The sequence below is a fragment of the Perissodus microlepis genome, chromosome 10 (assembly GCF_051167445.1).
Source record: "Perissodus microlepis isolate ML-2025 ecotype Zambia chromosome 10, ASM5116744v1, whole genome shotgun sequence".
NCBI lineage: Eukaryota > Metazoa > Chordata > Actinopteri > Cichliformes > Cichlidae > Perissodus > Perissodus microlepis.
In genome coordinates this window covers 2,852,132-2,874,925 of record NC_140470.1, presented here as the reverse complement: position 1 = coordinate 2,874,925, position 22,794 = coordinate 2,852,132, and the positions used below count along the sequence as shown (strand labels likewise).

At 40.3% G+C, this 22,794-nt stretch overlaps 1 long non-coding RNA gene across 1 annotated transcript; it reads right to left on the bottom strand.

The window, feature by feature from the left end:
• Window positions 1-5,236: 5,236 nt before the first annotated feature.
• On the bottom strand, window positions 5,237-8,792 carry LOC146378603 (uncharacterized). Its single transcript, XR_014801556.1, has 3 exons — window positions 6,400-8,792; window positions 6,196-6,313; window positions 5,237-6,064 (listed from the first exon to the last, which is right to left on the bottom strand). It is a non-coding gene; the product is annotated as an uncharacterized LOC146378603 (long non-coding RNA).
• Between the last annotated feature and the right edge of the window lie 14,002 nt (window positions 8,793-22,794).

The following is a 22,794-nucleotide window of genomic DNA, read 5'->3' as shown; positions in this document are numbered from 1 at the left end:
TGATGTCTTTTTTTAAGGGAATTGTTTGCATATTTCAGTAAGACAATGCTGAACACCTCTTACAACATCATGGCTTCATAGAAGAGTCTGGCTGCTTAACTGCCCGGCCTACAGTCCAGAACCTCTCACCTACTGAAAACATTTGGCACATCATAAAACAAGACATAAAACAAAGGAGACCCAAGACTGTTGAGCAGCTAGAATTCTACATCAGACAAAAAAACAAAAACAAAAAACAAACAAAATCCTCTCCTAAATGTAACTGGTCTCTTGAGTTCCCAGATGTTTCTCCACTGTTGATGCTGAGATAATGCTGCACAGCGGTGAACATGGCCCTGTCTAAACTTTTAAATTGAAATAAGATAAGAATGAGATTTGCAAAATATTGCATTCTGTTTTTATTTATGTTACAACCCAAGTTTTTTGGAATTGTGATTGTAAATTTTTTTTCCATTTTTGTGTTACCGATGTCATCTTGTTTTAAAGACTTACTGCCCGTAAGAAAGTTATAATTACTGTGAAACTGTGCATTATTGCAACGTTGATCATGTTTGTTGATGGTATTACCAGTAAACAGTCAATGATGAGTCATTTACTGACAAGCAGACTTTTGAAAAAGGTGTGTCACTGCATACAAGGCAAATTTCCTGTTTCCTGTTTCCTGATCCTTCCTGGAAGCTGTTTGTTTCCTTCACCTGATGTTTTGCGAAACTCTGTGTGACAATTCTGAAATAGTTTTTCAGTAGTTTAGATATTTAGAAGGGTTTGTTTAAAATGGACATGTTTTAACATAAAATCACTCATCATTTCTTCTGATGAGTGATTTTATGTTAAAACTATTGCAAATCTATTTTCAGTATTATATTCTACTAAGTATGACATGTGATTATAATTATATTGATCGATTGTTAAATAATAGCTTATTTGTTATATATCATTACATCTTTCATGTTGAAATTACAAGCAGAATTCAGTGTCAGTAAAGACAGCACAACTAAAGAGCCCCAAACAAACACAGTTAATGTGGGCTATAGCGCCCTCTCCTGGCAGCCACAGCCACACTCACATATGTCACTCTACATCTTTTTGCGCTCTTTTAATACGATTCTTTTTATTTCTGTTCTGTGAGTCGTTTTAATGGAATTTGACTCCGAGAAACGTTCTTATCAGACAGTAAGAAAGATAAAATGCATAAAATGCTGTGTGGCTAAATAAATTCCAAAAGAAATACTAACCACATTCCCGCCTGCGTGTCACATTAAATTATTGCTTGATCTTTACCAGCTAGATCGTTTTTTTCTTTGTACCTCATATTTGAAATTATAATGACATGCTCTAAAAGACAGATTCAACACTTTGAATCAACTTCAGATATTACAGCTGTTTAATTTGTTATGAAATAATGAAGGGAACAGGAACTGTTTTCCAGTCAATTATCCAGTTAATTTAGAGTATATGAAAATAAGGGACTATTAGACATAAAAACATTACTGTAATTCTAATTAATGCAAAATGTTTGAAGTCTGCATTTCACAAATTTCTCTTTACTGGTGCACAGAGGCAAAATAAATTATTAGTATTTTTTTTTTTTTTAAAAAACATATAATAAGCAAAGTGTCCATGTACAACAATTAATGACCTAACTGTACACAGTGTAAACATTTTGTCATTAATGCTCTGATATAACAATAATGATTCAGAAAATGTTCCAGTTCTAGTGATCACAGAGGAGAAGTCAATCACAGATGGGTTTAAGTTCATATATCTGCCTGGCAGACATTTAGATTTAGAAGGAATTAATATTTTTGTGACTTGTGTGGATTAACAGTAGCAATCTGTCACTACATTTAACAGTGTGCATACACTAAAGTTTCAAATCTAATATAAATGTCAACAATACATTTAAATACATTTTTATATATCTGGAATATATGTGGTTTATTAAGTTTATCAATTTTTTTTTTAAAGATTACTTTGGAAAGACTCCATAATACTGTTTCAAGGTGAGAGAGCTGCTGCGCACATTTACACACCTGAACTAACAGCTGGCACGATCTGAGGAGAAACAGTTTTCTGTTTGTCCACATCGCAGCATGGCCAGTTTTCATACGCAGATTTCCACACAGGTTCTCCTCAGGTTCCCAGAGTCACCTTCATCATCAGTTATTTATTTGTATACTGTGGAAAAGGTTGACATGGGAAGTCAAATGTCTTTTAGCCCCTTTCAGGTTCATTAATTATAATATTTTCAAGTACAAACTCTTACAGAACATGCAGTCGTGTTGACTGACATCTAAAGCTGACGATTTAGATGAACTGTCAGTTTATTACAGTTTATTATGAGCTAATGATATATCAACTGAACGTCTAGTGGTGTTTTCCCATCATTTATGTTGATTCATTGTAGGCTCGTACTAATAAAATGTGAGCACTATTTTCATCAACAGTGCTCAGTACAAAAGATACCAGTAGCAATGAAATGCTTTTTTAACCTGCAGAAAACTGGGTTTGTGTCTCAACTTGTACTGGACGAAATCTGAGTGCATCAAAACTGAAGGATCGTTTTGTTTTGTATTGATGAATCCATTCATTTATGTTGGTAGCATTTTTATGTTTTTCATGTTGTAGCTACTGTTACCAACTTTAATCAACGACGTATGTTTAATGAGATGATCATACACTTTAAACGAAAATCAAGTGATTTTTCAGGTGTATAAATGTGACATTTCATAAATGGGAAATGCGTAACCAATTATTAAATCTATAAAAACTGAGTTAAGTGCCTTTTACACCGCGTGTGCCTATGGTCACGTGTTACGTTACCAGTAACTCCAGCAGGTGTCAGTGTGGATCGAGCAGAGGCTGTGAAAGGGGGAGAAAAACTGTTCTCAAACTACAAGATTTTCAGGTAAGGGCTGACTTTGCGGTTTTAGTTTTCTCTCCTTTGCTAAAGTATTGGTTGCCTCGGTTTTTCCTGCCTTTTATCTTTGTTTGCCTGTATAAGTGATGTTTAAAACGTTTTGTAATAAAAATGTAGCATGCTAGCAAATAATACAAGTCCCGCCTCCACAGATTCACAGTAAAGGAGCAAAAGCTCATTATTAATAAAGTAAAGCCAGAACAGTTCAGTATAGGAACACAAACATACATTTATTTCTGCTGCTATCATATGTGCAGTCTTTTTTTTTTTTTTAACTTCAGCAGATGGTAGGGGTTTTTAATATCACTCCTTTTTCCCCAGTGGTAAATGCTGTGCTGAGGGTTGTCCTTCCACGATGGTTCCTCTCCTTGCTTCTCTTCTTTCTCTTCTTTCTGCTGCCTGAGGTATTCACTAAGCATGTGGTCAGTTGTGGCTGTCTTCCCGATGTACTCGTGGACCTTTGTTGTTTCATCCTGGACAGTGGTTCTGACACTCACTAGTCCTCGGCCTCCTTCCTTGTGCTTAGCGAACAGTCTCAGGGGGCTGGACTTGGGGTGAAACCCTCCATTCTTGGAGCTTTCTTGCCTTGATGTTAGTGGCTTCTATGGCAGTTTATTATCCCAGCAGGGTATATGATGACTGTCAGGGTGTAGGTGATGATTGCCTACATCTTGTTCTTCTCAGCGGACTCCTCAGGACTTTTCTTACTCTCTGCAGGTATTCGGTGGTTGAGGCTTTCCTAGCTATCCTCAATGTGCGCAATGAGGATATATCGTTCAAAGTCAGGAAAAAAGCAGATGATTCATTTTTCCTCTTTAATCTGTTTATAACAGAATTGCTTTTTAAATATCCCACTTTTGACGTTCACATAAACACAAATACATACACAGTAAGAACCAGAACATGATATTATATCTCGTTATATCAGTCAAATAACTACAGACATTCTCTATGAAATTTTCTCCTGTTACAGAACTGCAGGTATGATTTAATGTTCTAAAACTTGTATAAATGCCAGACAATTGTTGATCAAAGTACAGTGAAAACTGGTGTAAAATTCAAGCAAAATATAAAACTGTAAACAGAGTGTTTCATTCAAGGTTAGAGCGACTGTTGTCCACTTATCTACCACCATCTGCTGGTACAAGGCAACATGACAGGTCCATTCATGGTGGGAAACTCTGAAATTGGTTTATATTTGACTCTTCAACAATTTGTTATTAGAATCAATCGTACACTGGACACTGTGGGTTTACTAGTGAATGAAGGGAAATGTTCAACTTTCTCTGGTTATAAGTAGTAGCTAAATAAATACATAACATTAAATAAAAACATGGAACTAGATGCACTGTCAATAACGAACATATTCACTGGTTTATCCTGGGCTTTGATCTCCTTCCATCAGCTTGGCTGTATAATCACTGCTCATGGAGGTTGGCTCGCTGGTTGGCATATGCTCAATCCCAGAGCCTGCATTTGCTACCTGTTTGTACCAATTAACAGGCCCATGATACTGCACTAACACCTCTTCAATGGGTTAACAGATGCCACAATTAGCTACTCATTTGAATAGCTGCCTGCTTAGCGTGAGGACCCTTGTTGCATCATCTCCAACTGTGGGGACCGCCTTTCATCTATTTGCCTTTTTTTCTTGTTGCCTCTCAAATGAGGCGTGGGAAGGCCAGGGAACCCCAGTGTGTTGAGCAGTCTTTTTATTATATCCCTAAATTAGCTCTCCAGTCCCACTGCTCCAGCTGATGGTGACACACTGCTGGATGGCAAAATTCACTGCATACAGTATATTATAGATGGATGGGCGGATTTTCAAATGCTCATATTTGTGGTACTTGTGACAAACAAGTGCCCAGCTCAGAAAATGTTATTTATTGTTCCAGGAAACTTCAGAGTACAGCTGATCATGACCTATTCTCCCGAGCATTAGGGATGCGGAACGAGTTGAAGTTTAGAACTACGTTGAAATTGTCCAATAATCTGAATTACATGCCTCCCAGCTAGCTCATTAGTTCCCTTTATCAATGCTGGCATGCTGTTCTGATAGTTGCTGATTACAAAACAGTGCAGCTCAGTATTGTTCTGAAATAGTCACAGTCTTTTTATTTTATTTTATTTTAACATGTAAATTTAATTTGAGTGTTTCTAATGACAAATTGTGTACTGCTCTCCTTGTGTGTGTGCATGCGTGCGTGCGTAGGTACACAATTCAGCAGCCAGCCAAACTCCATTCAAAAGAATACGGGAGTCAGGATATAGCGTCCAAGCTCCAGGTGCTTTATTTTACGTTGCACCGCCATACACCATTGAATCAGAGTGAAACTAAAACAAAAACAAGAATACAACAGTAAGGTGATTAACACACTGATATTACAAATTCCCTTATCTACTCTACAGCAAGTCAAGGCTAGCAACAAAAGACAAAGAAATATCCATGTAATAGGTCCTCCTATGTATACATGACATGAGATTAGCTTAGCAATATAATTATACACAAAGTTAGGCTTTAGAACACAAAACTACCAAAATGTTACTAAAATATGGCTCTATACTAGTGATGGGCAGATGAAGCTTCATGAAGCACTGAAGCTTTTCATCCAATTGGTTCACCCCAGCGCAAAGCGTCTTGAAGCTTCATTTGCTCTAGTAGGACACCTACTGGACGTAAAAATATTAGTTGGCATGAATTTGAAGAGTGTGGCTTTTTGCACACAGCCTGTAAATGTCAACAACAAAAGGAGTGTGTAAAACATCTATATTGTAGTGATGGCAGTATACTGTGTATATTTACACTGGCAGTATGGAAAATGATAAATTGGAAATGCTTAAAATGGAAATGATCATTTACTGTGAGGTGAGGTGTGGTCGGGGTGTGGACAGTGGTTGTGCTTTTGTAACGTTGAGGTATGGACAGCTACACACTGAGGCTTTGAGCCTCAGTCCTGCCTGTTCACATTTTATTCTGTAAAAACTAAATTTTCACTGCTTTTATGACCTTTTTAGTGGGGAGAACATAGCTAGGATTTAATGATTTAACAAATCTTTTAAATCCTTTGTCCTCCACAATGCTAAATGGCTGGGAGTCCTCAATCACAATGCTAACCAGGTCTTCATCTATTTGAGATTGTTCTCCTGAGGAAAGACAATAAAGACAAAGCACAAATATAAATATCACACACGTAACTTATTACAGTTGTATAATATTGTTATATCATTTAGTAACATTACTGCATGCTATATTATCATGGCATTTGATGGCTCACCTGGTCTTGCTCCACAATCGGTGTTCCCCCTATTCTCATGCAAAGCTCTGTAGTGCCTAAGCATGGATGAGGTGTTGTTGTTATATCCCAGCTCCCTGGCACATAGCAAACACTTCACCTTGTACAAAAGTAAAGACAGCTTAACATAAATTGTATTGCACCATCAGTATTATGAAAAACCATCTTCTGTAGAAATTTACATACCTTGTTGGGAGGAATAAGATCAAAATGTTCCCACACAGGGGAGGACATCCTCCTCTTCTTAGCTGGCTCCATTCTCTCCTGACTTTCTCTCCTCACTCTCATAAACCTCCAAACTGTCTCCAAACTCTCACTAACCGCAACTCTCCATCAAACACCCACATTTTGAATGAAGTCTGAGGGGTTTATATCTCTGTCATAGCTTGCGGCAAAGTTCGAACCACTTCATGAACCAGTGACGTGGTACAGCCGGGCAGCGAGGCTTCGGACGTCATAATTTTCAGCTCCTCCCATAAATGAAGCAAGCCTCGATACGCGCATCGCGGAAACGCCCCTTACTCGACACAAGCTTCGAAGCCTCGATATAGAACGTCACACCACTACTCTATACTCTTAAGTCAACAAGTACTTACAGCTGATGCTTTCGAAGGCATAAACAAGAAAGAGGATTGCAGCGGATAACTACAGGAACACTTCAGCACATGTGAACCTGCTTACCCCAACTAACATAGCTGACTTCCTGTTCTGGGTCAAAGTGCATGTCACATTAACAACAATTTACAAGGCCCAGTAGGGGGCACTAAATTCAAGGCAGAACACTCCCCGCCTGGTATCTTTAAGATGCCACAAATTAGTCTGTAACTATAAAGAGATATATTTTCTTATAACATTACTTTTTCATGAGAAGAATGACCTCAGAGACAGGCCTGAGGAACCTTTTTTCTGATCCTTGTTTGGTGACCTTGAGCTCCACTTTGCAAACTTTTCCATCACTGCTGGGAAAAGTGTCTGTAACAAGTGCCATAGGCCAGTCATTGCGGGCTGCCTCATTATCCTTCAGTAGGACAACATCGCCCTTCTCAATGTTAGGACATGACTTTAACCATTTCTGACGAGCTTGGAGTGTGTGTAGATACTCTGTTTTCCAGCGCCTCCAGAAGTGGTCTGCTAGGTGCTGGACTTGCTGCCATTGCTGCTTGTAGAGATCCTTCTCTGTAAACTTCCCAGGTGGAGGTGGTGCGCTTGCCTTTTGAGTAAGGAGCATAGCCGGGCTAAGTATTTCAGGTGAGTCGGCATCTGAAGAGACAGGAACTATAGGCCTGGAGTTAATAATAGCCATTACTTCTGCCATTAAAGTGCACAGTACTTTGTGAGTGAGATGGGAACAATCTGTGCGCATTAGCATAGAGTCTAAGATCCTCCTTGTAACTCCAATCATGCGCTCCCATTAGGGCTGCCACAAACGATTATTTTGATAGTCGACTAGTCACCGATTATTTTTGCGATTAGTCGACTAATCAGATCATCATCCATTATACTAAAACGTACAGCTTATTGCACCAGCAGCATCTGCTCTTATATAACTAACATTAGCTTACAGCTGTAAGTGTTTAAGGTTTGTGCTAACTAAAAATAAAGGCAAGATGATAGTTTATTAAATTTTAATGAAATCTGCAGATTGTTTCGGTGAAGTTTAATAAACTCCTTGCTATCTAAAATATAACAGGACACCGGAGTAAATTCTCCAGCATCTCACACTTCTGATAATCAGTTGTCTGCTTGACGTTTATTCAGCTGTGTAAAAACTATAACTTTAATCTCAGCCAAACCGATTTACTCAGGAACAAATAAAATACTAAAAAAAAGCCAAACAATAACATTTTGAAGTTATCTAAGTGACTCATATATGTTTAACCTGAGTAGCGAAAGACGGCGGTGGGTTTGAAAACGATTTGCCGGGAGTCCGGTGTTCTCACGGCTCTAGTGAGCCTTGCTCCCGGCTAACTATCGAGCTAGTGGGTAACAGACGTCTCCGAAAACGTCGGAGCGCTTTTGAAAATATGTGGTGTCTTGATAAACTGAGCAGATATTTGAGGTTTACACAGCTACATTCTCGCCTGAAAATATATTAAACGTTTATTTTGTGACCCAGAAAGAATAATAAGAGTAATATTAAAACTAACTAGTTGCCGCCATTGTTGGAAACTGAGCTGGGCTGCGCTATGAATTCTGGGACAGAGCTACTTCTTCTTCGGGGTTTAACGGCAGCTGGCATCCTTGTACATGCAGTGCTGCCATCTTCTGTTTCAGTCCGTTATTACACTCATAAATCCTACTACTTATTCCTGCGTCTTTTGGGATCTTACAAAGCTTCAAACGACGCGTCGACTATTAAATCAGTCGTCGACGATTTTGATAGTCGATGTAATCGTGACTAGTCGACTAATCGTGGCAGCCCTAGCTCCCATGCGCCCCCCATATGTGAGGAGTGTGGAAGGTTGAACTCCCATGTACAACCATAATTGTTCACATATCTCTGTACTTTTGAGTCTTTTACTGTTTTGTGGTACTCGAGTTTGTTGCAGGCACCAACAAAATTAGTCCCACAGTCAGAATTCAATTGTTTAACCCTAACCCTAACCCTAACCCTATAGCAAAGAATCTTCGGAGACAGTTAATGAAGGATGAAGCATCCATGGACTCAATCACTTCAATGTGAATGGCACGAGTACTTAGACAAGTAAATAACACCACCCAGCGCTTATTGTAGGCCAGTCCTCCTCTTGTGCGCCTTGCAACTACATTCCAAGGCCCAAAGACATCCAGACCTGTGTAAGTAAAGGGGGGAGAAGTACTAAGTCGTTGCTCTGGCAAATGCGACATCTTCTGGCTCTCAGTTCTGCCACGCGGCTTCCGACAAATGACACATCCATGAAGAACACTGCCTATGCATCTTTTGCCACCTATCAGCCATATTCCAGCTGCTCGAATCACACCCTCTGTGAAGACACGGCCTTGGTGTTCCACTTGTTCATGGTAGTGTCGTATGAGCAATGTAGAGACACGATGTTTGCCAGGCATAATGACTGGGTGCTTCTCCTGACTGATAAGATCAGCTAGTTTTAGCCTGCCGCCAACTTGAAGCAGACCATATGCGTCTATGAATGGATTCAGCTTTGCCAATGGGCTTTTCTGGCTGATATTGCCTTTCTTGGAGAGAGTGTCTAACTCCTCAGAGAAACTAGCTGTCTGCACAGAGCGAATAATAACACGCCTTGCCTTGGACAATTCACTGACAGTATGTGGCTTTGAACACTGATGCCATCCTTTGCATTCATTGGTGCTTTGGGTCATGGACTGAAAAGAATGTGCAATGTGAATAAGTGTGGCAACTGCTCTCTGCAAAGAGTTCCATGAAGAAAATTTCTCAAACCTGAGTTTCTTCTCCTCTTTCTTACTGGCACAGCATGTGACTTGTGGCCGGATCTCTTTATCCGAGTCTGGGTCAAGAAGACTGAAGATCTCTTGCTGCTCAGCAGAATTTTTGTGTTGTTCATATAAGAACGCTGGTCCAGTCAGCCAGTTCGTATTAGTGAGCTGAGAGGCTTGGATTGATCTTGAAGCATGATCTGCTGGATTATGTTCTGTGGGCACATATCGCCACTGTTCTGGCTGCGTCGATTGTCGAATTCGTTGAACTCGGTTGTGAACATACACATAAAAGCATTTCGACTCATTATAGATATATCCAAGCACCACTTTGCTATCACAAAAGAAGGTGACTGCATCAAGCTCCAAGTCCAACTCCTGGACAATAAGTTCAGTCATTTCCACTGCTAGCACTGCCGCACAGAGTTCTAATCTGGGGATGGTGGGCTCACTTAATGGTGCCAGTTTGGCCTTCCCTAGAACAAAGCCAATGTTTATCTGTCCTTCGTCGTCAGTTGTTTTGAGGTATGCTACAGCACCGATGGCTTTGGTTGAAGCATCGGAGAAAATGCAGATTTCTTTTTTCTTGGCCTTTGAAGGAGAGTTGACTGTGTAAGCTCGAGGAATATGCAGCTGTTGGAGGTCTTGTAGTGAGTCCCTCCATGCTTCCCATTCACTGTATTTCTCCAATGGGAGTGACTCATCCCAGTCGCTTACTGAAGTGGATAGTTCTCTTAGTAGAAACTTTCCTTGAATGGTGATAGGAGCTACAAACCCAAGAGGATCAAAGAGGCTATTTACTGTGGATAAAGCCCCACGCCGTGTGAAAGGTTGCTGGTTGGTCGATGCTTGAAAAGTGAATGTATCTGTAGCCACTTCCCAGCTCAAACCAAGACTGCGCTGTGTAGGAATAGGTTCTGCTCCTAGGTCAAGAGCCTTGATTTCTTTCGCGTGGTCTTCTGCTGGAAATGCTCTCAGCACATTCATGTTGTTTGATATTATCTTATGAAGCCTTATATTAGACTCTGAAAGAGAGGCTTGCGTTCTCTTAATCAGGGAAATGGCTTCCTCTTCAGTTGGTAAAGAAACTAGACCATCATCCACATAAAACTCACGTTCCACAAAGCGTTTGGTGTCTGGCCCATGTTGCTTTTCTCCCTTCTCAGCTGCTCTCCTGAGGCAGTAAGTAGCCACTGCCGGTGAGGGGCTGTTGCCAAATACATGGACTCGCATCCTGTACTCCACCACGTCTTTGCTTGGGTTATTATCACGGTACCACAGAAAGCGCAAAAAGTCTTGATGAGTCTCTCTTACCACAAAACTGTAAAACATCTGCTCGATGTCTGCTGTCACTGCCACCTGCTCCTTCCTGAAACGCATAAGGACACCTAAGAGACTATTATTCAGGTCTGGTCCAGTGAGTAGAACATTGTTCAGAGAGATGCCCTTGTATTGTGCACTAGAATCAAAAACTACTCTGATCTGGTCTGGCTTTCTTGGATGATAAACTTCAAATGTTGGTAAATACCAGCACTCTGTCCCCTGTATCAGTGGAGGTGCTAGCTCTGCGTGGTTGTTGTCCAATACACGCTGCATGAAAGCAAGAAACTGCTCCTTTTTGTTTGGATTTCGCTCCACTAAATTCAAGGCAGAACAAATTGCCCAACATTATTTTGTGTTGGTGGACATTAGGGCTGCCACAATTAGTCGACTAGTCACGATTACGTCGACTATCAAAATCGTCGACGACTAATTTAATAGTCGACGCGTCGTTTGAAGCTTTGTAAGATCCCAAAAGACGCAGGAATAAGTAGTAGAATTTAAGAGTGTAATAACGGACTGAAACAGAAGATGGCAGCACTGCATGTACAAGGATGCCAGCTGCCGTTAAACCCCAAAGAAGAAGAAGCTGTGTCCCAGAATTTCCAACAATGGCGGCAGCTAGTTAGTTTTAATATTACCCTTATTATTCTTTCTGGGTCACAAAATAAACGTTTAACGTGTTTTCAGGCGAGAATGTAGCTGTGTAAACCTCAAATATCTGCTCAGTTTATCAAGACACCGCATATTTTCAAAAGCGCTCCGACGTTTTCGGAGACGTCTGTTACCCACCAGCTCGATAGCTAGCCGGGGGCAAGGCTCACTAGAGCCCGTGAGAACACCGGACTCCCGGCAAATCGTCTTCAAACCCACCGCCGTCTTTCGCTACTCAGGTTAAACATGATATATAAGTCACTTAGATAAGTTAAAAATGTTATTGTTTGGCTTTTTTCAGTATTTTATTTGTTCCTGAGTAAATCGGCTGAGTTTATTAAACTCCACCGAAATGATCTGCACATTTAATTAAAATTTAATAAACTACCATCTTGTCTTTATTTTTAGTTAGCACATACCTTAACCTCCTAAGACCCGAACTCTTCCACGGCATGCATTTTAAATTCTCTTTGATATTTGGGCATATTGGGACCCAATGAATATAAAAACAAAGAATTACCAGATTTTTTTTTTTACCTGATTTTTGTTTCTAAGAAAAATGAGAGCCACATATGAGGATATTCGTTTAAAATTTAGATAGAACAGTAGCAGTATAATGTCCTCATAAGTGGATATCAAGCCCTTGTAGAGCAAAATTGAGTATTTTGGTCTAAATAACCCAAAATGTGATGTCCACATATGTCAGTGGTTCCCAAACTTTTTTTGCTGGACCCCCCTTTGTTTTACAAGAAAAATGTTCGCGCCCCCCCACCCCCCGCGCGTGCACGCGCGCACAAACACATCCTCCAACCACACACACCCATATTTTGCTCCATTGCGGTTTATTTCACACCTCAAACATTTAGTAAACAATTACAGGTTGTAATAAAATAAACTACTAACTCTGTTACGCTGAAAACGCAGCTGTTTCGTCCACACGTAAACGACGTTTTGAATCACCGAAAACTGAAATTTTTTTAAAACTCCTTTTTTGCGTTTACGTGTGGACGAGGAACGTCAAAGGTACGTGCCTTTTTTCACGTCACGCTGTGAGCCACGTTATTGTTTACATGAGATGAATTGCAGAATGGCAGATAGAGACAAAATATTGTTAATCTGACTGTCTGCAGGTTTTACACGCTTACATACACACACGCAGTTACTGTCCCTCCATTTACAAAGGCAGAGGCGTCACAATGTGATTATTTTACGTGTAGTTGTTTTTTTCCTGTGTAATAATATTCAACATTGCTGTCAATACATTTTTCAAAAAATGCCTCTCTGTGCAAAATGGGTCTAAAAACATAAACAGCTGTGGGATCCTGTTTGTCCGGGATTTTAACCGGGGGAACAAATCGTGGCAGGATCAGCCTGATATTATTTGTATCCCACTGTAACTTTACTGTATAAAGAGCTAACATCTCCAAAATGTCAGGAGCAGTTAGTCATTACAACAAGTGTTTGTGAACTAAAAATCAAGAATGTGGGATACTGTCTGTCTGTGATTTAAACAGCCCAGCGCTGCTCCCGATGCAGGGAAAACCAATTCTGCAGGGGAGACCTACCTCGGCACTTGTGCAGGTGAAGCCAAAGGGAAGATTTGCTTCACCATATTTTCTAGTCTTTGGCTTAGAATGAAGTTGGTTTGGAAACATATTCAGCGATGCTTCATCTCCTGCTTTGCGTTTGTGTGGGCGCCCCGTGCTAGCAGTGTCCAAGCGTTTTGTTTTGTTTTCCCCCCTTTTCATCCCGCGCCCCCCTTGCAATGGCTCTGCGCCGCCTGTAGGGGGCGGGCCCCACACTTTGGGAAGGTCTGACATATGTGGACGGCAAGTCCTAGGAGGTTAAACACTTCAAGCTGTAAGCTAGTGATAGTTATATAAGAGCAGATGCATGCTGGTGCAATAAGCTGTCCGTTTTACGTACAATGGATGCATGATCTGATTAGTCGACTAATCGCAAAAACTATCAAAATAATCGTTTGTGGCAGCCCTAGTGGACATGACGTTTCATCTGTCTGCTCTCATACGTACTGACTTGTTTCCAGGTGCAGAAAAGACTTTTCAACTTTTAAAAAAAAAAAAAAATATGTTAGTAATTAAAAATATGTTGGTGGTTTTGTCTGGCAACAGTAGCCATGTATTTTAAAGGTTTTTTTAGTTCCACAAGCCAATTTTGGGAGCCAGGGATTGGACCAGGGACCTCCACCTGTGACCATTGCTCGACCCATAAAGCACTGAACCCTTATGGCTGTGTTTCCCATCCACTGTGTGCCGTGGAAGATTATCTGGTTTCACCTGATTAGTGCTCTAAGCAATCAGTGTGAGTAACAGGCAGAAAAATTACATTCTCTTCCACTAGAGGGCAGTACAACTACCTGCTCTAATTAAATGGGTTGCCCACTGGCAGTAAAACAGAAGAACATGAAGAAGAAATTAGATAATAGTCTTGCTGTGAGATGCAGTGCAATAGATAAATATCTGAAAAGAAAAAGTAGTCAGTCTGACCTGGTCCTGGAGAAAATTCCGACTCAGATGAAGGTGCCAACATGAGTTGTGGTCAGAAGAAAGCAAAAAAGGAGCCAATTCCACTATCCATGGTGTGCAGGGAAAAATGATCAGTATGCTTTTTGTGACATTTTTGTTTGGTGGTGTGCCGTGTGATTTTTCCAATATGAAATATGTGCTGTGGCTCCAAAAGCTTGGGAAACATTGCCTTATGGCCCCTCCTGTGGGTGGAAGGCCCATAGGAGGATTATTTGAACCTTTGCTAAATTTGTAAGTTTGCCCACTAACAAAGAGAGTCTATAATTTTGATGGCAGGTTTATTTGAACAGAGAGAGACAGAACAATAGCCAAAAAATCCAGAGAAATGCATTTTTAAAAAGTTATAAATTAATTTACATTTTCATGGAGGAAATAAGTATTCAATCCCTTTGTTGGCAATCACAGAGGTCAGACATGTCTTTTAGCTGGCCACAAGTTTTGCACACATCTCTGGGGGGATTTTGTCCCACTCCTATCACACCTATTTTGTCTGGGTTTTGTGTATAGAAAACTTTAAATTGTTCAAAAATGTGTTTCAGACATTTAAAGTACATTGCTTTGATTTTTCTCCCTCAAGAAGTTAAATAAGCTGCAACTAGCTGCATATATGGTCCATGACTGTGCAAATAATTTACAGTAGTTTAACAATGTCACCTCTGGTGTTACACATAAATATATACTAAATATAGTATTTACAACATATGTTAAAAAAAATCTTAAAAAGTCTTAAAATCTACCTTCAGTTAATCTATGAACTCTTTGTGTAGGTTTTATACAAATCAAAAAGATGATTTTTCAACAGCAATTAGCCCTTTTTCATGTCCTGTTCCTAGTTAGAAAGACCAACTGGCCATTTTCAGATCAAAGTGATGTTCTTAATTGAAGGGGTAAACTATGCGCTACTACAAAAAGAAGCCAGTGATGGAAGTGGAAACAGTGTTGACATCAAGTATGAATGATGGTGGGTGATGTGTAACAACAAAACGGCAACACTGTTACTAGGGGCGAAGTGCTAATCTTGGGTTGGGGGTGGCGGGGGCTCAAATCTCAGAGGAAATGTAACTAAAAAAAGATTCTTGCTGGTGTGAATCTGCCCTAGTTCTCACCAACACTTTGCTGATAAGTGTAATTGTGTGACGCAGAGTACGTATGTTCATGCACATCCAAGCTTCCAAGTGCTGATGTGCACACACGAGCTGCATGTTACCGTAATCCTGCCTGCGTGTGCACGACTGAAAACCCCATGTGTCATTTTTGCACAAAGAGTATGATCAATGCAACATCCTTCTGCAGCCAATGAGGAGCAAGCCCTTGTTACTGGGCAGTTATGTGTTTATTCTCCCTCTCCTGTTCTTTCGTGAGGTCGATGTCACGCGTCAAGCCTCATAGACTCTCAGATCAGCATGAGTCTTTACGACACACCGGGGTCCTGCGGTTGTGATGAACATCAGCACTCTTACTGGTTTTGTAGGTCAACCAGTATTCAGCTACGGGTGCAGCTCAACTTACAGCACATGTGCTTGTGTGCAGTAGGTAGAGCAAAGGTCACACAGGAATTTATATATATGTAGAGAGAGAAACATAGATAATAGATAGATTAAAAAAACTAAATGATTGGCTAGAGCTGAATGAGCAAGTGTCATATTCTAATTTTTACAGTTACAAACAGATTTAACTTTCCTTTTTTAACTGATGTGATAATATCACGTTTATTAAGCAAAGAAGACATTTTCAGTTGTTTTTTAATTTTTGTGTAATACTCTGATTTAGGAATTTTAATCCTGACTGAATGTTAAAAATAAAAGAAAAATGTAAATATAACTAAAATAACAAGAGACAAGCAAAACTTAAAAACAATTTTTCATGAATATTTCTATGTCTACACAATGTTTATGCTCAAAAAGCATAGAATGATGTTTGCACTGTAATTTCATTACACAAACCAGTGGTGCAGATTTAAAACATACTACATGAAATATTAGCAGGAAAAAGTGCTGATGTCACTGCTGTGGCTCATCTGGTTTTATATGTTTCTTTGCTAAATGGTGTCAAAAGCGTTAGCTAACGTAGGTTAGATCAGAGATTATTAGCTTATTTTAGCTTTCGGCGCTCTTAGTCCACTGGCTTGTCACTAGTTGCCAGCAAAGCAGCTGACGTCCTTCATTATTTTAGTTTCTTAAAGTTTCCTATTCTAGTCAGATTTTCAAATTGTACTTGATTGTTTAATAAAAGTGCTTTCATGGACAGTCTGAAAGGGTTAGGGTCTGAAAGAAACGCTGACTTATTGGAAAAGACATTTTTTAGCAAATGTATAATTTCACATAACTTAGCTATCAATTATACTGTTATCACATGTGGATTCTCCTCACTTTCAGTGTGTATTCTGAGACACTGCAATCGGCCATCCAAATAAATGGGCTTCTTTTGAAAGAAACGTAATGTGTACCCAGCAGAACTGAGGGTGGAGTCATAAAGGGCTCAATACTTGCAAGCAGTATGTGCTATTAGACATTTTCTTACAAAAATATCCTGTGGCATGAAACTCATTATACTAAAAAGCAAATTATACACTTCTTGTGTGCAAGGCAATATGTAAAAAACACAGGTTTGATCGTAGCATTGTCCCGCATCTTAGTAGTTATTATGAGTAGTACTAGCAGGTGTAATATTTCCATCTGAAATGTAAAGAAGGTACTCTAGTGAAATACTACCTTCCAGAATGCACTGAATAAAAGTATGCACCATTAACAGACCAAACAAACCTAGAGCCTCCATTCTGCAGTAAATTAATCCAACTTCATTTTAAGCTACACGTGAAATTTTTATGAGCATTAAATGCTAAGCTAGCTAAAATGAGGATGTTTTACGCCGTACACTTGTTCTGTTGTGATTCAGTGTTTCTGTTCCATATAAGATAAACAGTGCATTTTAAGAGGCATTCAAAGCTTTGTCCAGTCCTTCAGACCAGGTTAATATTTAACATTAACATTTACATCACTTTTCAACCTCATATTCAGCATTATTATTATTATTATTAAAGCACACTTCTTACTTTTGGCTAACAGTAATTGTATGTTTTTCTAAATCACCAAAACTTTGTGTAAATCATCCAAATTTTTAAAAGGACTGTTTATCATTAACACACATACAGAGGCAGACAAGCCATCTAATGGCTACATGTTGTATTAGGATAAAATAACCAGAACATGCCTACAGGCTGGTTGAGTTCATCCACAACATCAGCCTTGACCACATGGTGGCATCAGTCCTCACTGACTCACCTCATGAATGCAGCATTACTGATGAGCTGAGTGTTGATAAATCCTCTTTACTGGGAAGGTTCAACTTTAATCTTAACAGTGTTTTTTAACCCTTTCTGTGAAAACCATATGCCAATAACTATAAGCCAGAAACATCTGTCCAAACCTCTCAGATATGTAAACAAGAGGAATAACAAATGGATTTCCTTGTAAGACGGCTAGTTACAGATGAAAAGATCTGCTCGCAGATTAAAAACATGTCTTATTTCCTTAGGATGGAAATGTGGGTGTTACAGAAAATCTTCTTTTGTGTCTACTGGTGACATTTTCTTATGAAACATTAAGTCTGCCTTCCATTCTATAGATTCCCAGTTGTGGTATCTTTACCGGTGCTGTTTTTGCACAGTTAAACGTTTGTTTCCCCAGTGTTCTTGCTTGGTTGGTGAGTGTATTATTGCTGTTGACTATTTTGTATTTAGGTCAGTGTGGCCCCCTCAGGCTCTGACAAACCACTTTCTCCCCGAGTCCCTATGATTGACACATTTTCTTATGGCAAATGAAATTGTGCTCCTCCAGTTTTAAATTCTTGATGAGTAACATGTTATAAAATACAATGCTAAATGCTGCTGTTGGTGGACTCCCATTTAGATATCCCTCAATACCGTTTAGTTATTCCCTGAATACCTCTAATAATACTGTTAATAATGAAGAGTACAAGAATATAATTATTTTAACGTCTGTTTGTTTATTCCTCGGATCTTGTTCCCATCTCTCCATAATACACAACAAACAGACGTGTGTCCCCTCTGGGTGTGTAAGATCTTGTTTTGCATAGACTGTTGCATCACGTGACCAGGCATCAGAGATGGCTACCTGTTGTCCTCTCTTGCCCCTCATCCTTACCACTTCTAGACAACATGATAATAATCAGCAGCCTGGCAAAAACCAGAATTACCAGGACATCCTCTAAGAACATAATGCCCGTCTTAGACACTGGGCATCTGGTGGCATTTCCTCGCAGTATGTTAGATACAGGAGGGGGTGGGGCGTGGGCGTGGGGGGTGAGGTGAGATAGAGGAGGGAGAGGGAGGTAAAGGAAAGAGGATGGGAGGGAGGAAGCTTTAAGGCTGGGATTAAGGAGGGTGAAGAGGGGGTGGGGAGATGTGTGTGTGTCTGTGTGTGTGGGGTGACCTGACCACATGCTCCGGCCGTAAAGCGCTTTTCTTCTGCACTGGCCCGCTGCCCTGGGCAACCGTTCCAGGTCAAACCCAGAGCCCCCACTGAGTGATGCACTGTGCTGCCGTCAACAGCCATTGTGATCTGCATATCTGCTCAGTCAGCCTCTCCTGTGTGATTTTTCATTGTGGGCACAGTTCTTCACTTTGAGAACTACAAGGCAGGAGCTCAAAACAAACAAACAAAAAAAGTAAATATGTGGTGAGATGGATTAGAAGATGTGAACATGATTACTTGGGATATAGAATTCAGTTAAGCTATCTGGTGATTAGACTCCGATGACCCATCATTGCAGAGGGGAATCTCAGCAGAATTAGGAACCTGGAGTCTAGACACTGGTGGTGCTGAAGGTAAAAATGAAGGCTTGGGTGGAGCCCGCATGAATACGGTGAGGCGGAGATTGGGAGGCGGTGCGTTGCATGAATGAGAGCCTGAAAGGCAGAATGACAGATTACTGAGACTTAAAGTACACAGAATGGAGATTGGTGCAGAGAAGGCGGGCAAGAAGATGATTGGACTAGAACAGTTGTGTCAGCATTGAGTTTTACGTGGTGGGAAAGTGGACGTGATGTAAAGAATAGGCTAACAGCTGAACACCCAGGAAAGCAAACAGATGAGTAATTATAGGTGTTCCTCATTCAACTTATGCATAAGCTTTATTTTAAGGAGCGACAATTTGGAAGAACTGAGTATGAGTTATTGAGATTTCAGTTAAGTTGTTCTACTGTTGTGACCCATAATAGTAGAATGTAATCTCAGCAGTGATAGGAATTATGACAGGGCACCCCACAACCCTCACCCTGATAAGAGCAATCGTAATGTAGCAGGGAAATTCAGCTCTATAAAAATATAAATGTTAGAAGCAGCATTAACAAAGACACAGAATATATGTATAAAAATAACGGAAATGAAGAGGTCCAGGGTCCACGCACCAAAGGGGAAAGAGTGACAAACGCAATAGAATGAGCCTCTAAGGCTCAGTGGTCTAAAGCAGGGGTCCCCAATCCCAGTCCACGAGGGCCGGTGTCCCTGCAGGTTTTAGATGTGTCCTTGATCCATCACAGCTGATTTAAATGGATAAATGACCTTCTCAACATGTCTTGAAGTTCTCCAAAGGCCTGGTAATGAACTAATCATGTGATTCAGGTGTGTTGACCCAGGGTGAGATCTAAAACCTGCAGGGACACTGGCCCTCGCGGACTGGGATTGGGGACCCCTGGTCTAAAGTTAAGGCTCAATGGTTGTCTAGCGAGCCTGCAATAAGGCTCAAAGGCTATTGGAGGCCTGGAGAGAGGTGTAGGATAGAGACTGCAATAATGCTGGAAGACCATTGAGGTCGAGAGAGAGCAGAGAGACTACATTAAGGCACGAGAGTTGATAAAGGCCAGGATAAAAAAGATAACCTACAAACGAGATTGGACTCCTTCAGTCTCTCTGACCGATCATAGCCGAATGTAATCTTGGCACTATATTTGTCATATGGTGATGCATGCAGGATGGGAAACAGCAGAAACTCTTGTGGTCCACTACCTGCAGAGACTAGGATCAGCTGTTAGATTCTTGGGTGAGTTCTGTGAAGCCTGGGGAACTAGGATGGCCCAGGAAAAAAGTGATTTTAAGGAGACCAAAGCAGCACTCCCAGGCTGGAATGCCGGCTGAATAAGAGATGTGTACGGGGAGCAAGCTGTTTTTGCTCTCCAGAACTTGCAGGCAAATGGTAAAAGCTTGCAGATGCAAAGAAACTGAAGAAAAGTTGCAATTTGCACAACAGTGGAAATGAGTGCTAGATTAAAATAGCTAAAAACAGAAAACTACAGTGAGGAAGAATTACCCTAAAGTAATGCAGTGCAGGATCTGCTTGTCCTATTACTACACAAGAGCTCAACCTACACAGGACAAGAGCATCATTATGGACCCAAAGATGACGTTGCCTGAATCAAAATGATTGAGAAGGCAACTAATGCAGCACTGAAAGACAATCTGAAAGGCAGAATGACAAAAGAGCATTGATATTTAAATTAAGCAGAATGGAGGCTGATTGGCTTAGATAAGGCAAACAAGAAGATTAACAAGGCCTAGAGCAATGACCTCAGCATTGAGTTTGACATGGTGGGAATATGGAAGTGATGTCATCCTGGAAAGCACATTTGTGTCAAAGAAAAGTGTTACCATTCAGTACTTCAGGTCAGAGGAAACAAGATTATTTGAAAATTAGATTTTTACACCTACCTCTGTCCAACAATAGTGATTAATTTGTCAATCATTTCCATAACAGATGGGTTACTTAATTTAGTTGGCATCCTCAAAAATCTACAGATACTATTGATGGAAAGCCAAAACATCAAATACTCATATATAAGAACCGCAGACTGTATAAATGATGATTGTAGCTACCAGTCAGTAAACCTTAAACCTGCATTGACGTCAGCCAGCGCATATTGGGAATGTCATAGGCACCGATCGGTTTTCTATCGCCCATTTGCTGGGAGTAAGGGCGCCCTTCGTTTGCGAGGTGTGCCTACTGCTTGCGGCGCAGAGAGGAGAGGGCGGGGCGGCGGGGGATTCTCTGGCTGGCTGGAGCAGCATCTAATAACCAACTCGCAAAATAAAACAAAATAAAAACAAACTAACAAACACAAAAACACCAGACATTATGATACAGACTCATAATTTGCACCGATGTTTTTTCGAAATTCAATACGCAAAAAATGAGCGCGAGAGCCCGCCTGCTCACTGCTGAAGTCAAAGTAAACTTTATTGTCATCTCCGCTACATACAGTCCAGTATATAGAGAGACGAGACGACGAGGCTCCAGTTACAGCAGTGCAAGTAAACAAACAATATATATAAGAAGAGTAAGAAAATAAATATACACTTTAGGACTCGGGGCAAAGGGATCAATAACAATTTAAAATTTAAAATTTACAGTTTGATGATTTAAAGTCTCACACACAACCTGTCGAAAGGGGGGGGGGGGCCCTGCTGCTTCCAAATAGAGCACATTTCATTTATAATATTGTAAATCCAAGCCCATTATGTATTCATGATTTGAATCCTGGGTTGTGTGAAATCTCAGAAATAAACCCTAGACAAAGTGATTCTGTGAACTAAGGTGTAGGTCTGTTAGGTTATGTTGTGGTGATCATCGGGTTGAGGGATGGGTGTTCATACTGGAGTGCAAAATTAAAACCAATGGAAGATGGACAAGAAAAGTTCAAAGCCATCAGGTGCTCAGTTTAGAAAAAAGAGAAAAGAAGAGGAAGAGAAACGAGCAAAAGATACAGGTAAGCAGATGTGTGATTGGATAATGGCAGCTCATCCTGAAACAATCAGAATCAGAATACTTTATTAATCCCTAAGGAAATTATGTGAGTTACAGTTGCTCCAAGAAGAAATGGTAAAAATAGTAACAGTAACAGACTAAACTCCAAACATTATGTTACAGATTTTAATATTAATTAGTCAGTGTCGATTGTTGATTTGTCCTGTTCTCATTGTATGACGAATTATGATGGCTGTTTGGTAGCCGTTTGCATACTATGCATACTCTCTCTCTCTTCATATGTGTGTGTGTGTACAACAGTTTTATGTTAATGTACAATCCTTAATATGTTTTGTGTGTGTGTTGGGGGGGGGGGGCAGAGGAAGTGTTCGCCCAGGGCGTCAAACAGGCTAGGACCGCCACTGCCAGGGGGTTATAGCTGCAATTGCAAAAAGACCTTTGGTCTGTGGAAAAATGGCTCTTGGACTTGACTTCAGTAAAACTTTCCTGATGAGTTTATGCGCTCATTCACTCTTTTTGGGTCATATTGAATAAACGATTGAGCCCATTTAAAAAACTTTGGTCCAATTTTCAGATAGAAGGATTATGCAGTGTATGCTTATTAGGTAAAGACTAGGAATTGACAAGTCATTAGCGTTAATGAGTGTGAAGTTTCACAGTCAGCTCGATCTGTTGGTCATCACATCCAGTTTAAAAATACCAACATAGCAACAGCAAAAACTCTCATCTCAAGGCTTCTAAATGGGACTTCATAAGCCATAAGTCATGTTTTAAGGACCCTGGAATGTACTGCTTGCCTTCTTTGCTCACTAGCAACTTCTTGGCTTTAAGTATATTATCTCCCCCTGCTGTTACTGCAAGTTCTGTAGGCGTGTGCATTTCAGTCTTT